The 13,341-nt window shown below is 32.2% G+C and overlaps 1 protein-coding gene across 1 annotated transcript in view; it reads left to right on the top strand.

Moving 5' to 3' along the window:
• The window catches only part of DACH2 (dachshund family transcription factor 2), a 683,066-nt gene that overhangs the window by 196,769 nt on the left and 472,956 nt on the right, over positions 1 to 13,341 (top strand). The gene's annotated exons all lie outside the window — the stretch shown is intronic.

Below are 13,341 nucleotides of genomic sequence, written 5' to 3'. Positions count from 1 at the left end.
AAGTAGAGCCACTAAAATTTTTCAGCAACAAATGTTGAATCTTGCTTAATAATTAGTTAATAATTAAAAAAAATGAAATCCAAATGGCTATGGCTAATTAGAACCTGTTTACCATTTGAAGGTTCTAGTTGGTTGGGGTCTCCACAGTTCACTATTGCCAGTTAGTAACCATTCATACCTGTTAACTGGGAGTAAATCCCAGGACCATGCAGTGGGGAGATGATTTCCAGCTATAGAGTGCAACTCCTTCCCTGGAAACTAAAGCAGACGCTAGAGAAAGGTTGCAAAGTTGATGGGGGTTGAGGGAGGGTCACTGACATAAATTTTACACTTATGTAAAATAATGTGGAAGTAATTCACCCACCCCATGGCTCTGAAATGCTTAGGAAGATACATTCACTTTTGCAGGGCAGCACAGGCTATTAAGTGTGCTACAGTAATAAGAGGAAAAAAATCCACAGTTCTAATCTTTTGGAGTTGTTCTAAGCATTAGGCAAGATATATTTTGTAGGCATGCTAGTAGTTTTAAAATATTTAAAAATATTTTTCTTCTGAAAATACATTTTTAAAAATATTTTGAAGTCTAAGAAGCTTGAAACTTCCTAAAATATCTGTGACAGTTTCAGTTAAATTGCAATATGAGAGACCATATTGCTTGAGGTCTTAAACCATTTAGATTGTAATGGGGAAAAATAGGCAGTAACTCAGAGAGGTAAGGGAGAAGAAAAGCAACCATGATACTAAAGTATATTTTGATATTGCCTAGCAATAGTGCCCCCTTTTCTTTTCCACACAGACTACTGAGATTAAATCACCCTTTGGTGACTTTCCCCCTTCCTCCAGGGCTTCCCTTGATACACGGTTTATCCATATTTTTCAATAAGAAGAATATCACAGAGTTGTGGGGGAGTTGGGGACCATACTACGTGACTTATCCTGGGTTTTCAACATAGAAAATGAAAATCACTATGGTGGTGTTTCTAATATCTGGAATATTTTCTATATTAAATATTACCCTTAAGTATCATGCACACTAAATAATACCCAAATGACCTGAATCAGTGAATATGCCTCCTTAAGTGTCAAACAGTTTTGTTAGACTGTGACTTCAATGCTGGGGGGACTGGAACCCATTAGATTTCATTAATGAATATTAACTGAAAAAATTTAAATGGATTAAGTTTTGAGTTTAGGTTTAGGATATTGAAAGTAAGTGTTCTTGATTTTATATGAATGCAATTTAATTTAAGCATTAAAATCGACTTTCATTGTATTTTTATTTTCCTAGAAAAATGACATGCAACTAATGTCAACTTTGTAAATTAAGCATAATAATAGTTTATAACTGTATATATTTATTTCTAGATCAATCATAACACATTACATATGTACATATATATGTAATGAATTTTTAGATTTACTGTAATCTAAGAGAAACCATGGAATGTTTTTAAAAGTAAATGTCCTGATTTGTTCCCAGAAACTACAGAGAAACAGGAGAGTCTCAAACTCTAATGCCTATAGAGGCAAGACTCATAATTTAATAAAAGACTGTAAGCAATAGGGAGTAGTAAGGACTGTGGTGACCTATAGAGTATATATTCCTACCAAAGGTGCCGGCTATTAGCTCAGCTGATTGCTACCATGTGGGAATAAAGGCCCAGTGTTGTTGAGATTTGACTCTTTAAGAGAAGCCAAGAAACTGGATTTTTATATGAACTGGATTTTAAGAATTTACCTAATTCTTAAATGTTGGTAACTAACTCAATAAAAAGCAAAAAAAAAAAAAGGCATTATCATGCAGGCAAATATCTACCTCTGCTTTAAATGGTAAATCCTCTAGGTACTGCAATTAAAAAAAAAAATCACAATATGTTATAAATGCACCTGAAGATCTTGAGACAGAAAATTTATTTAAAGTAAATAAATTATAAGTATAGTGCTTGTAAATAATTCTCTTGGTACTCAAAATAGTGGTTATACAGTTTTTGATTTTTTTCATATGATGGAAATAGCCAAGATAGTTTTCCTTTAATGTGGTTTGAAAGTTAAGATAAAATTATGAATTTTTGTTTTCATATTTATCAACAAAACACAGTATGAAAGATCATTACTGCCATGTCCAAAAGAGAATAGGTTCTGTCACATAATTAAGGCTTCTATTTAAAGCCAAATTAATGGTGCTTTAATAAGAAGAAAGCCATGTATATAGGATGCACCTTTTTTTTTTCTTTAAATTGGCTTGTCTTTAAACACTTTCCAAATTTTACCTAGTGGGCTTCCTTTATTTTTACAAATGGTTAAAATAAGAAATAAGAGAAATGTAACTAGTTAACACAACAAAACTTCATTTGAACTTTTGATAGGCATTGGCAAAGATAAAACAAAAGTTGGTCATCTGAGATTTTATTAAGAATTAACTGACTGATCTGAGACTGCTTGTTTGCCTGTCCTGCCCTAGACCTTAGCACATAATCCCACTGTGCTACAATCCTTTTGACATCTGTATGCCCCTTTCATCACTGGCAATCCAAAAGCATATTTGTCTAAAAAGGAAACAATTAAATTCCTATCTCTCCAGGAAAAAGAAAAAAAAAAAAGAAAAACACCCCACTGTTAAACCTGCTTTAATGACCCGTATAATGTGCACCATAAATCCTTAGTCAGGATAGTAAGTTAACATTGTCATTTCTGATGAGAAACTTATCAGAGGACTTTAAAAAAAAAGTGAAAAAGAAAGAGAAAAGAATGCAAAATCTTAAATCCTAAACTGACTAAAAAAATGTCATTTGTTCACAAATTATTCTGATTGCAGATTTAACACAGACACATGAAAGATGGGAAATTGTTGGACAACTGATCAACACATAAGACAATGTGAAAAACAGCTGATGTTTACTTAAATAAAATTTAGGTAGACAGTGCTGCCTTTTTTAGATCGTCAGACAGTTTTTACCACAAATGATCTGTTGTGTGACAGGGATGTACTGACAAATTAAACTCTTCCCTAAAAACTTTGATAACTGGAGATTCTTAGTTAATTGGTTACTCCTCATAGTAGAAAATTTAAGAAATGAGTGATTATTTGATGTATTCGATCAGCATAGACATATAAATAAAGTAATTCAGGATAAACTTTGGTGAACAACTAATACTTTTTGTTATTAGAACATTATAATAGCTAACACTTTTCAAATGTGATATCTCAGATGATTTTCCATTTATTAGTTCATTTAATCATCATAACAATCCTACAAAGTAGGTTCTGTTATTGTGATCCATGTTTTACAGATGATGATACTGAGGGACAGAGAAGGTTAAGTGACTTATTTAAGGCCATGCTGTCTACACATACCAGAGCCAGCATTTGAATAGAGGCAGTCTGATTTTAAAGCTCATATACTTTGGACTAATATATGTCATAACCTGACAACTGTAATCATACTAATTACCAAACCATCACATTTAATTATATATATTTTCTGACTTGTTGAAAAATGACATTTCTATTCTGAATTCAACTTGGTAGCATCATTTTTATTGTGTAATAAATTATCAAGATGAATTACACATTAAATAGAAAGAGCAGGAAATAAAGAGAGACACCTGTGGACCAATAACCAGGCGTACATTTTGCTACATTTGATTCATTACTCATTTTTTTTAAAGATGCATCTGTAAGCATTAATGATATGACTAACACTAATCTCCTTTCAACTCCGTCATTCATTAGAGTTAACCACTATATTAAAATTGGTATGTACCATTGCTGTGTGTTTTTTATTATATGTGTAAATATCAGTATTAATTTTTGTGTTTTTAAAGTGTACCTAAATGGTTTGAAACTATACTATCTTTTTATAATCATTTTCATATTTTTAAAGATTTATTCAGGTTGATACATGTAGATCTAATTCATTTATTTTTAATTGTCCATTATACTATTTCATTATATGAGTATACCACAGTTTGATTATTCTTTACTATATTAATAGATGTTTAGGTTATTTGCAATCTTTTGTTGTTACAAAGAGTGCTGTAATAGACATTATTTTTTCTTGTGTCCACATGGGATAATTTTTCTGGGCTATAAACCTAGAAGTGAAATTGTTGAGTTGTGGGCTATGTACATCTTCAACTTTAATAGTTATTGCCAAATTTTTCTCTAAAGTTGTTCTGATTTACACTCCCTCGAGCATTACACAGAAGTGTCTATTCTGGCTAGTATAGTAGATATTTTTAACAAACAATTCTTTGAAGAAAAAAACTATTGATTCTCTTTCATGAGTATACATATAGTCGGAACATTAATTCTTATCACTTAGTGTACATAATGATGTTTACTGATACTATTTGTGTCATTATTCTTCATTTTAAAACATATGTAGTTCAGATAAGCATAAGGATTCTACTTAAAATGTGTTAAGTATTTTCCAGTTTACAACATACTTTCCCATAAAATCTCATTTGATGAGATAGTATGGCAGGAAGAGCTCTGGAAAAAGAGCCAGAAGTTCATGAACTTAAAACAACCCTGCAAATGCAGTTAGCATTAATATGATGGCTAGGTAGAGGGCCAGGGGAGAGAGGGAGCAATTGGGGGGAAGTTTTATGAACTATATAGATGTTTAACCAATGTACTATATACTTGAAACTAATTTAAATAAATAAAAAAACTTTGCAAATAACTCTGTGGCTAGGGACTTCAGTTGTTATATCTATAAAATTAGGATGTTGGACCAAGCAATCTCTTAGAAACATACTATAAACTTTGATCTATAATACATATCTTTCCTTTTCCTTGAATCTATAATTTACTTATTGTGCATAAAACATAAAGACAAAATTGAATTTTATCAATTTGTGAAAGCTGTTGTAACACTCTCTGGCTTAGTTAAGACCATAAGTTTTCTTATTTATTGTTGCGTTTCTCTTAATTCAAGGACAGTTGGGGGTGGGAAATGGGTAGAAGGTGGGAGCAGGATCTCAGTATTATTAGGACTAGACAGTGGCAACACACCATCTTGAATTCATTTTCAATGTTTCCCACTCTGACACTTCACATTACAATTGCCGAAATACGATGAAAACTCAACCACTATTTGTTATGACTTTGTGTTTCTTTTCAAGATTTTTTAATGCACATTTCAGATACAGAGAAGAGAATAGTCAATATTTTCAGCTCACTTAGAGTTTGATTCCAACAGCGCTTTTATGGTGCTGCATGTAGCTACTTAAAAAAGGAGGATTCAGGTTGCCTATTCTGTATATTCTGTATTTCTTTTTGGATAATGGGGATAAGTAATTGAATTTGGTGTTTGCAGAGTCTTTTGATTAGAAAGATCTGGATCTTTACCCTGAGATTTAACAAAGAGCTTGCAGAATTTCTTAGATCCTATGTGTACTGGAAGGAACATTTACTTAGGATTCTGTCTAATATGTAAGAGATTAAAGTATAATAGGGAGTCAGTTGAAACTGATGTTATTTAGAACTTCAGAATTGCAAACATATCACATAAACACATTCACATACATTCACACACACAAATATATTCTCTCTCTAGCACGGAATATCTATTACTTTCAATGACTTTTAAAAAGAAAACTTTATCTTTGTGGACATTGAACATAGTTATGTTTTTAGTGATGCTTCTGCTTATAGAAAGTGGCAATCCTGGCAAACAAAATAGAAATGAATTAATCTCTTATGATGAAGACATTTTTAGGAGCCTCTCTTTTTATATAGTCTTGGGGAAAGTTTTTGACTGTGGCATTTCTAGAAAGTGAATTTACCTCCTACAAAGTTTCAATTTCAGATATTACAAGAAAATTGTTGTTCACACACTTTGCTCAGATGATCTCCAGATTAATACAGTTCATATATGTTTACCTCATTGTCAAAATGTGACAATAAGCCTAGGGAATCCCACATACATTGCTTTTGAGGGTTTTCACCCACTTCGATCTATTTGTGAACTGACTAAGAGGCACATATTTAAGGACTTCCATTGTTATTTTTGAAAATTGGCACCCTGTTTTATGGTTTAATCATACTCTGAAAACCACTATTTGTTTACCATATCACTTCCACTTTCAGTGAAGAGGAACTTGTGCCAAGTTAATCTAGATTATTTTTGTCCAGTTCTTACTTATCGTATATGGAGATTTAATCAGATTTTCTTTTTTAACTTTTTCAATAAGCATTAAATAAATTACTTAAAGTAAAAGATACCCCAAAACCTTTAAGCTAGTTTTCATAGGTCAGAACATTTTTAAGACAGCACTTCCTGGGCATAATACACTAAGTGGCTGACAAGACTATTGGAAAATCACTACTCTCTACTTTTAAAAAAAGTAAATATTATGGTTGTTGAGTATTTACAAAAAAAAAAAAAAAAAACAAGAAAGGAAAAATATAAGCATTGTTTTATTGCCTTTATCATCTGAGTTTCTAAAAAGTATTATTTGTATTTGAGATGTTAACAGTTATTTATTTACAAAACCATTTACAGTTGTTCCATGTACTACTCTTTATTGAGTACCGACACTTTTGTTAGCCTGAACGAAGCCTTGGCAAACAACATTTATCTTTTATCCTCAAAATATCAAAATCGTGGACACTTTTTGTCTTTATCACTGTCTCCGAGAATACCCACGCCCTTTGCTATGGATGGCATCTAGATAATAATAGTATAATGTTAGTATAGGAAATATTCCTTTTTGCTTATTGAAAACCGTGTTTGAACCTTTAGCAAGTCATTTACATGATGTTTCCTTGGGATTACCTACATTCTTGTTCACTTTGACCTTGTAATTTTGCTCACAGTTGGAAATGTAATGCAGAGTGACTAAGATAATGTTGTTTGCACAGACTTTAAGTGGAGTGACATTATAGTCAAGCAAGTGTCATATCACCCAAAGTGAAGGAAGACTTAATTACCATAATCCTGTGACTACTAAAATTTCTTGGCCATGTGTACATAACAATGTAATGTTCTGCATGTTACATTTAATAATGTGAAGGTGCAATACATTAGGTCTCAGGCTATGTGTTTCTTTAATATAAAGGAAGTGGAATAATAGAAGGAAAACACTTTTATAGTAGAATACTTGTTTGAATGTTCAGGTGAAGTCTGTCTTTTAAACCTAGAAGAGTTGCCTAGTTATGTGAAAAGGAAGGGACTGCTGAAATATTAATACATCTAGATACCAGTGTGTAGGCTGACAGACCATGAATTTCTCTGGAAGACACAGGGTAGATTTAACCAAATGACAGACAAGATGAAGAGGAAAAGCTGATAACCACTTATTATTGTGCAATAGGGAACATATCACTAATTTATAGAGAGTGGTGACATTTTCTAAAATCGTGTAGCCCTATTTTTAAGTTTGTCAGTGCAACCAATTAGTTGCTAAAATGGAGTTGATTCTAAGACCCAGTAAGAATGCATTTGAAAAGGCAGTGGATTGTTCCTAAATTTGTAGGGTTTGTAATACATCTTGATGAATGCTACAAAATAATGTGAAGAAATGGGACTACTGTGTCAAGATGACTGTTTTTTGGTTTGTAGTCTTTGAAGGAATTATATTTCGTAGCAACGTTCTCTAAAATCCAGCAGATACAGGTGAAGTGCCCTAAAGACATGTCCGGCTTCTGTTTTAGATAACACTGAGTTTTCAATACAAAGAATACACTTGCTAAAAGGGTTCTTCTCCTCCCAGCACTCTGAAGATCTGTTGCTACTTTGGATTATCATTTGGAGTTTTTATTTTTTAAGTGATTCAAATGCCCAAAAGGGAGCAAGAATGAAATGATTCAGCTATAAAAGCTAAAAAATCATTTTAAAATGAGCCCATTAGAAAACTGAAATATAAAAATATATGTAGCTGAATCAATAGATTCATGTAAGTGATATATTATTCATAATTTATGATAAAAAGTGCTAGATCATTTGATATATAGTGTTCCCCATTTTTAAAAACTGTATAATGTAAAAGCTGTTAAAGCATATAAAATATGGAAGCCTGTTAATAACAGCAGCCATGTTATTTGTTGCAACTAGGAGAGTTTAAAACATTTTGAACTGATTTATCATTACAAATATTCTTCCTATGGACAATATTATTTAAATATATAAAAATTATTTTTAGATTTTTTATTTGGTAAAAATCAAATGATTTGGACATTTCAATTTTATTATTATTTAATTAATTAATTTATTTATTTATTATAGTGACACTGTAATCCAATAAGTTGCAGCTGTACATTTTAACAGTAAAGCATATATCTATTTACACTGTGTTCATCTCCCATAGATAGATTTCTTTATGTCACTACATATTTGACCCCTTTTACCCCATACATTTTTATTTTAAATGATTAGTTATTGCCAAATAGTTTATTACTGTTGGTTGACAGAATTGTATGGTTATGCTGCTTTCAAATAAAATTAGCTTAAATAACAAAAATAGCAATTTTATATTTTTATGCTGCAAGAGTTTTACAAATGTCCATTAAATCACAAACTGATGTATCTAACATATTAAGTATATAGAAGATAATGGTTTTATTTTTAAGCTATGGTTTACATTTGGCAATAAAGTACACACTGAATTCATAACACTGACGAAGGGATTTGGGACATTTGTTTGAGACAGTCCATTTAAAAATGGTATATATATATATATATATATATATATATATATTTGATTGTATTAAAAATTGTGCTTTATTTATTTTATGTTTGTTCAGCTCTTTCTTTTAAAAAACTACTTGTGATTTTTGGACCTAAGTTGGATTCTAATTCATGTAGAGATAAAGCAGAGTTTTTAATTAAGTTGGGCTTAACACAAAGGTGGTTAGAGGCAGTTTTTTTTTTCTTTCAATAAAGTTATTTTAGAACAGCTTTAGATTTACAGAAAAATTGCAAAAATAGTACAGAGACTTCCCATGCACCCTGTACCCAGTTTCCCTGTTGTTAGCATCTTACAATTAATGAATCTATTTGTCACAATTAATGAACCAATATTGATACACTAATATTCACTAAAGTTTATACTTCATTCAGACTCCCTCAGTTTTTCCCTAATATGCCTTTTCTGTTCCAGGATGTAGGATACCGCCTTACATTTAGTCATCACATCTCATTAGACTCTTCTTAGCTATGATACTTTCTCAAACTTTTCTTGTTTTGAATGACCTTGACAGTTTTGAGGAGTACAGGATAGGTATTTGTAGAATGCCTCTCAATTAGGGTTTGTCTGGTGTTTTCATTATTGTTAAATTGGCTGTGGGGAGAAATATCACAGAGGTAAAGTGCCATTTTCATCACATGTTATCAAGAGTAGATATCATTATGCCTGATCATTCTTGAGGTTGACCTTGATCACCTGGCTCATGTACTATTTGTCAGGTTTCTACTCTATGAAGTTACCTTTTCTCCCCTCCCTGTCTATACTGTACTCTTTGGAAGTTTCTGAAAAAAAGTCACTACATGCACCTTACAGTTAAGTGGTGGGGAGTTATGCTTTCACCTTCTTAAAGGCAGAGTATCTACAGAAATTATTTGAAATTCTGTGTGGGAGATTTGCCTCTTTCATTCTTTCTTTTCTTTCTTTCTTTCTTTCTTTCTTTCTTTTTCTTTCTTTCTTTCTTTCTTTCTTTCTTTCTTTCTTTCTTTCTTTCTTTTCTTTCTTTCCTTCTTAACATTTATTTCAGAGACTCATAGGTAGTAATATATTTATTTTATACTTTAAGTTATAATACAATAATACAATATCTTATTGCTTAAAAATTTCCTGCTTTGGCTATTAGGAACTCTTTCAGTTGGCTCCTCTATACCTTCTACATGACCCCATGATTGTGGATTTTTATTAGAATTTTTTGTAGCGCTACTCCAGGCTTATCTTGTGTATTTTCTACCCTAGTCCTAGAATCAGCCATTATATAAAGTTTTGGTTAAGGAAAGTTTTGATCTTTTCAATTCTAAGCAAGTGTTGGAGGAGGCTAAGAAAGAGAGTCAGAGAAATTCTCTCAGTTCCATTTTCTTGTTAATACCTTAAATTTTCCATCATCCGGATAATGCACATAGGCCTCATTCTCTCACCACATACATCTGCCCATTTTTCTCATAATATCTATTGAAAAGAGAATGAAACTTCTCATAGTCTTCTATAGTCACACACATTTATGGTTATGCATAGATTTAGAAATATACTGTGCAACTCTCCAACATACATGTCCCTTCTGCAGCCCATCCATCACCCTGTATCCAATACACTAGTTTGTCATCAGTTTCTGAGTCACTGTGGATTTTTTTCCCCCTCAGGGATAGTTTTGGGTCCACTGGGTTTGGGAAATATGGAGTTAAATAAAAATAAACAGGTTTGTTTACCACAGGTCTCAGAGCCTATAATTTTAAAATTTGTTCTAGGAATCTATAAAAGATATAATATATAAGATTTCTGTTTTTTTTGATTAAAAGAACCTTTTTGTTCAGATAATCTTATTTAATTCCTCAATATAACAACAACTAACTCATGATCATAAGCAAATCACTTCACTTCCATAAGTCTCTGTTTTTTTCATCCATAAAATGGACTTATGAATATCTCTCACAAGATTGTTGTGAAGAGCAAAAATGAACAAATGTATGTAAGAATTTTTTGGAAATGCTAACATGCCATGGTAATTTAATAAGCATCATGTGGATGGGAGATCATGCCTTTGTTTGCTGACCATTGTTATCTCCAGAATCTAGCATATTTTCCTGGCATTTAAGCCTAAATATTCAATAAATATTTATTGAGTAATTGAATTATATTACTATTACTTACATTATTTTCTATTTCTCTCCAAGTGTTATATAGCAGCTTATGACATTTTATAAATTGTTTTAAATTAGGAGTTCATGTAACAAAATGCAGCCGGAAATGCACAGTTGAAGTGGCTATGCAAAACACCCCACAATTTTTTATTTGTGCCTCTGTTTTGCTGAGCATATGCTCCCAGCCAATGACTGGCTGCATTCAGATTAGTTTTCGTTACTTTAAACTGACCAGATTTCCTTTTGAAATAAGGGCACTGGAGCTTTCACCTTGACACTGTGGTGATGTAAAATTCCTGCTGCAGAGTCACTGAGCTGATGCTAGAAGAAGAGGAACACCTGTGAACACAGGCTGTTAGAAGGCCCTCAGAGCCCTAGAGTGTCAAGGCTACAGCTGCTGGGTTGAGAAGCAGTTGGAAGTGCTTTGTCACTCCTTCTTGTGCAACCACAGGAGACCCATTAAAGGAATTTTACTTTGGATTTTTACTTTCTTTGGACGTATAATTTGTGTTGATTAACAGGAGTTATGGGGTGGAACTGCGATTAGGGAAGCAATATATTTTGGTGAGTATAGTAGGGTCTAGATAGTAATGGGAATAGGGAGCTCATAGAATCCATTTTGTTTAATCCCCTACAAAACAATGTATTCTATAAGTATACTCAGATGTAAACATTTTTGCTTTCAGCTTCTCCTTTTAGAGAATCAACTGGAGCATATTTATTATATTTGATTTTGAGAAATTATCAACCTCCCTAGAATTGCTAGGCGATTATTTGAAATCTAGGAAGAACCCATTCAGCTTTGAAAATTGTAAAACATATTTGAATCAAATTCTGGGCTTGTTGGTTAGTTAGTGAGAAAATAGGGAAGATCAGTTTGTGGGGGGTCTTTCTTAATATTTACCTCAGGATGATACATACTAGCAAAGCCTTTTCTATTATGTAATTCATGAACACTGAAAAATAGAAATGCGTTAATTAAAAAAAAAAACCCTCTATATGTAATACTGGTATATTCACATTTTCACAGGTGTTGGTTAGAGATAGACATCCTTCAAAGATAGTTAAACAATTTGTAGCACCGCTCTTATTCACTCTGTGATAATTAGAAATTCTGCCCCCGATCCAATATTTCTTTCTTTCTCAAAAGATGAAGTATAGACTTTAAGGCTGTATAAAATATGTGTGAGTGGAGAAAAGATAGTTTAATATTAGATTATGCAATACTATGACTATAATGCCTGATGGATTTACTATTTTTTCCCTGAATCTACTGCTTTCTTTCAAAAACTAGATTTCCTATTTAAAATATCAACTGGTATCATCACTAAATTATTAATGGCAGATTTTAACCATATATACTATTCATTTATTTAATTGAAATGAGTAGTTGTGGGATAAGACATTCTTTTGCGTATGTTCCTGAAATTTTGAAACTTTCCTACATAACATATAACCATCTCCTTTAAAAATAAGCATTTACAAGAAGGCGTTTTAAGCAAACATTTCTACCTTAATCCAGAAATTTCATTTGGGAATCTTCCCTTGCACTTTATAAATCCATTGAGTTTACTAAACTTGTAGCAGCACAGCAAAATTCCAGCAACTGCAAAAATAATTGGTAAAATTAAATAAAAAATTTTGTAAACAAGTGAAGTTATTATTCATTCTGTACAGCACTACAAATGTGGGACGACATGGTAAATGATAAATTAGGCATGAACTGCTTTAATCTGTAAACTGAACATGTTAGCAAATGGCTTGTGTTTGTAATTAGTATTTACGGCCACAGGAGAGTGCCTCTTTTAAAACAGTGACAGGAAATTGATCAGTTTACGTTGTTATAGCAACCAAAAGAGTTCCATTGCTTCCGTTAGGTTTAGCTTATTATGCTATATACCGATGTTAAGAAATATGTTTATGAACTATAAAGATATACTATTTGATAGTGCAAAGGAGGTCAAGATGCTGAAATGCCAAACTGACAAAGTCCGAAAGAATATTTGAACACTCCATAATAAGCTTAAATGTTCTATGGTTGTCATGACATTTCCTTTACAAAGCAAATGATGTCTGGAAAAAAATCTTAAAACTAGACGAAAATGCAAATCCCTTTATGACAGTATGTGGCTGTCACATTCATAGTAACACACAATAATTGATGATTTATGAGGTGACACCATGGCAACAAAGTCTTTCATCATTGGCACCCCTTGGTTACTTTTATATCAGGGGCTTGCAGGCGACTGTGAAAAGTTTCCAACATGACATACAAGAAAGTCTACTTGTATCTTAATCCATTAGATCTCATTTAATGCAGGTTGGAAGTGTTGTAGAGATTTTCAGATCATCTGACAAAGTGAAAGCTTGCAATGTCTTTGGTAAAAAATCTCTGTTAAACTAGTAAGCATGTTCAGTAACTTAAAATGGAGATTTATTTGTGTCATTTAACCTTGCAAAGCAAACCTGTAATGCCACTCAAGTTTGAATGCAAAGCTGCTAGGTTGTTTAAAGT

Source organism: Pteropus medius, unplaced genomic scaffold (assembly GCF_902729225.1).
Source record: "Pteropus medius unplaced genomic scaffold, Ma_sr-lr_union100, whole genome shotgun sequence".
NCBI classification, from domain to species: domain Eukaryota; kingdom Metazoa; phylum Chordata; class Mammalia; order Chiroptera; family Pteropodidae; genus Pteropus; species Pteropus medius.
This window is presented reverse-complemented; position numbering and strand designations above follow the sequence as displayed.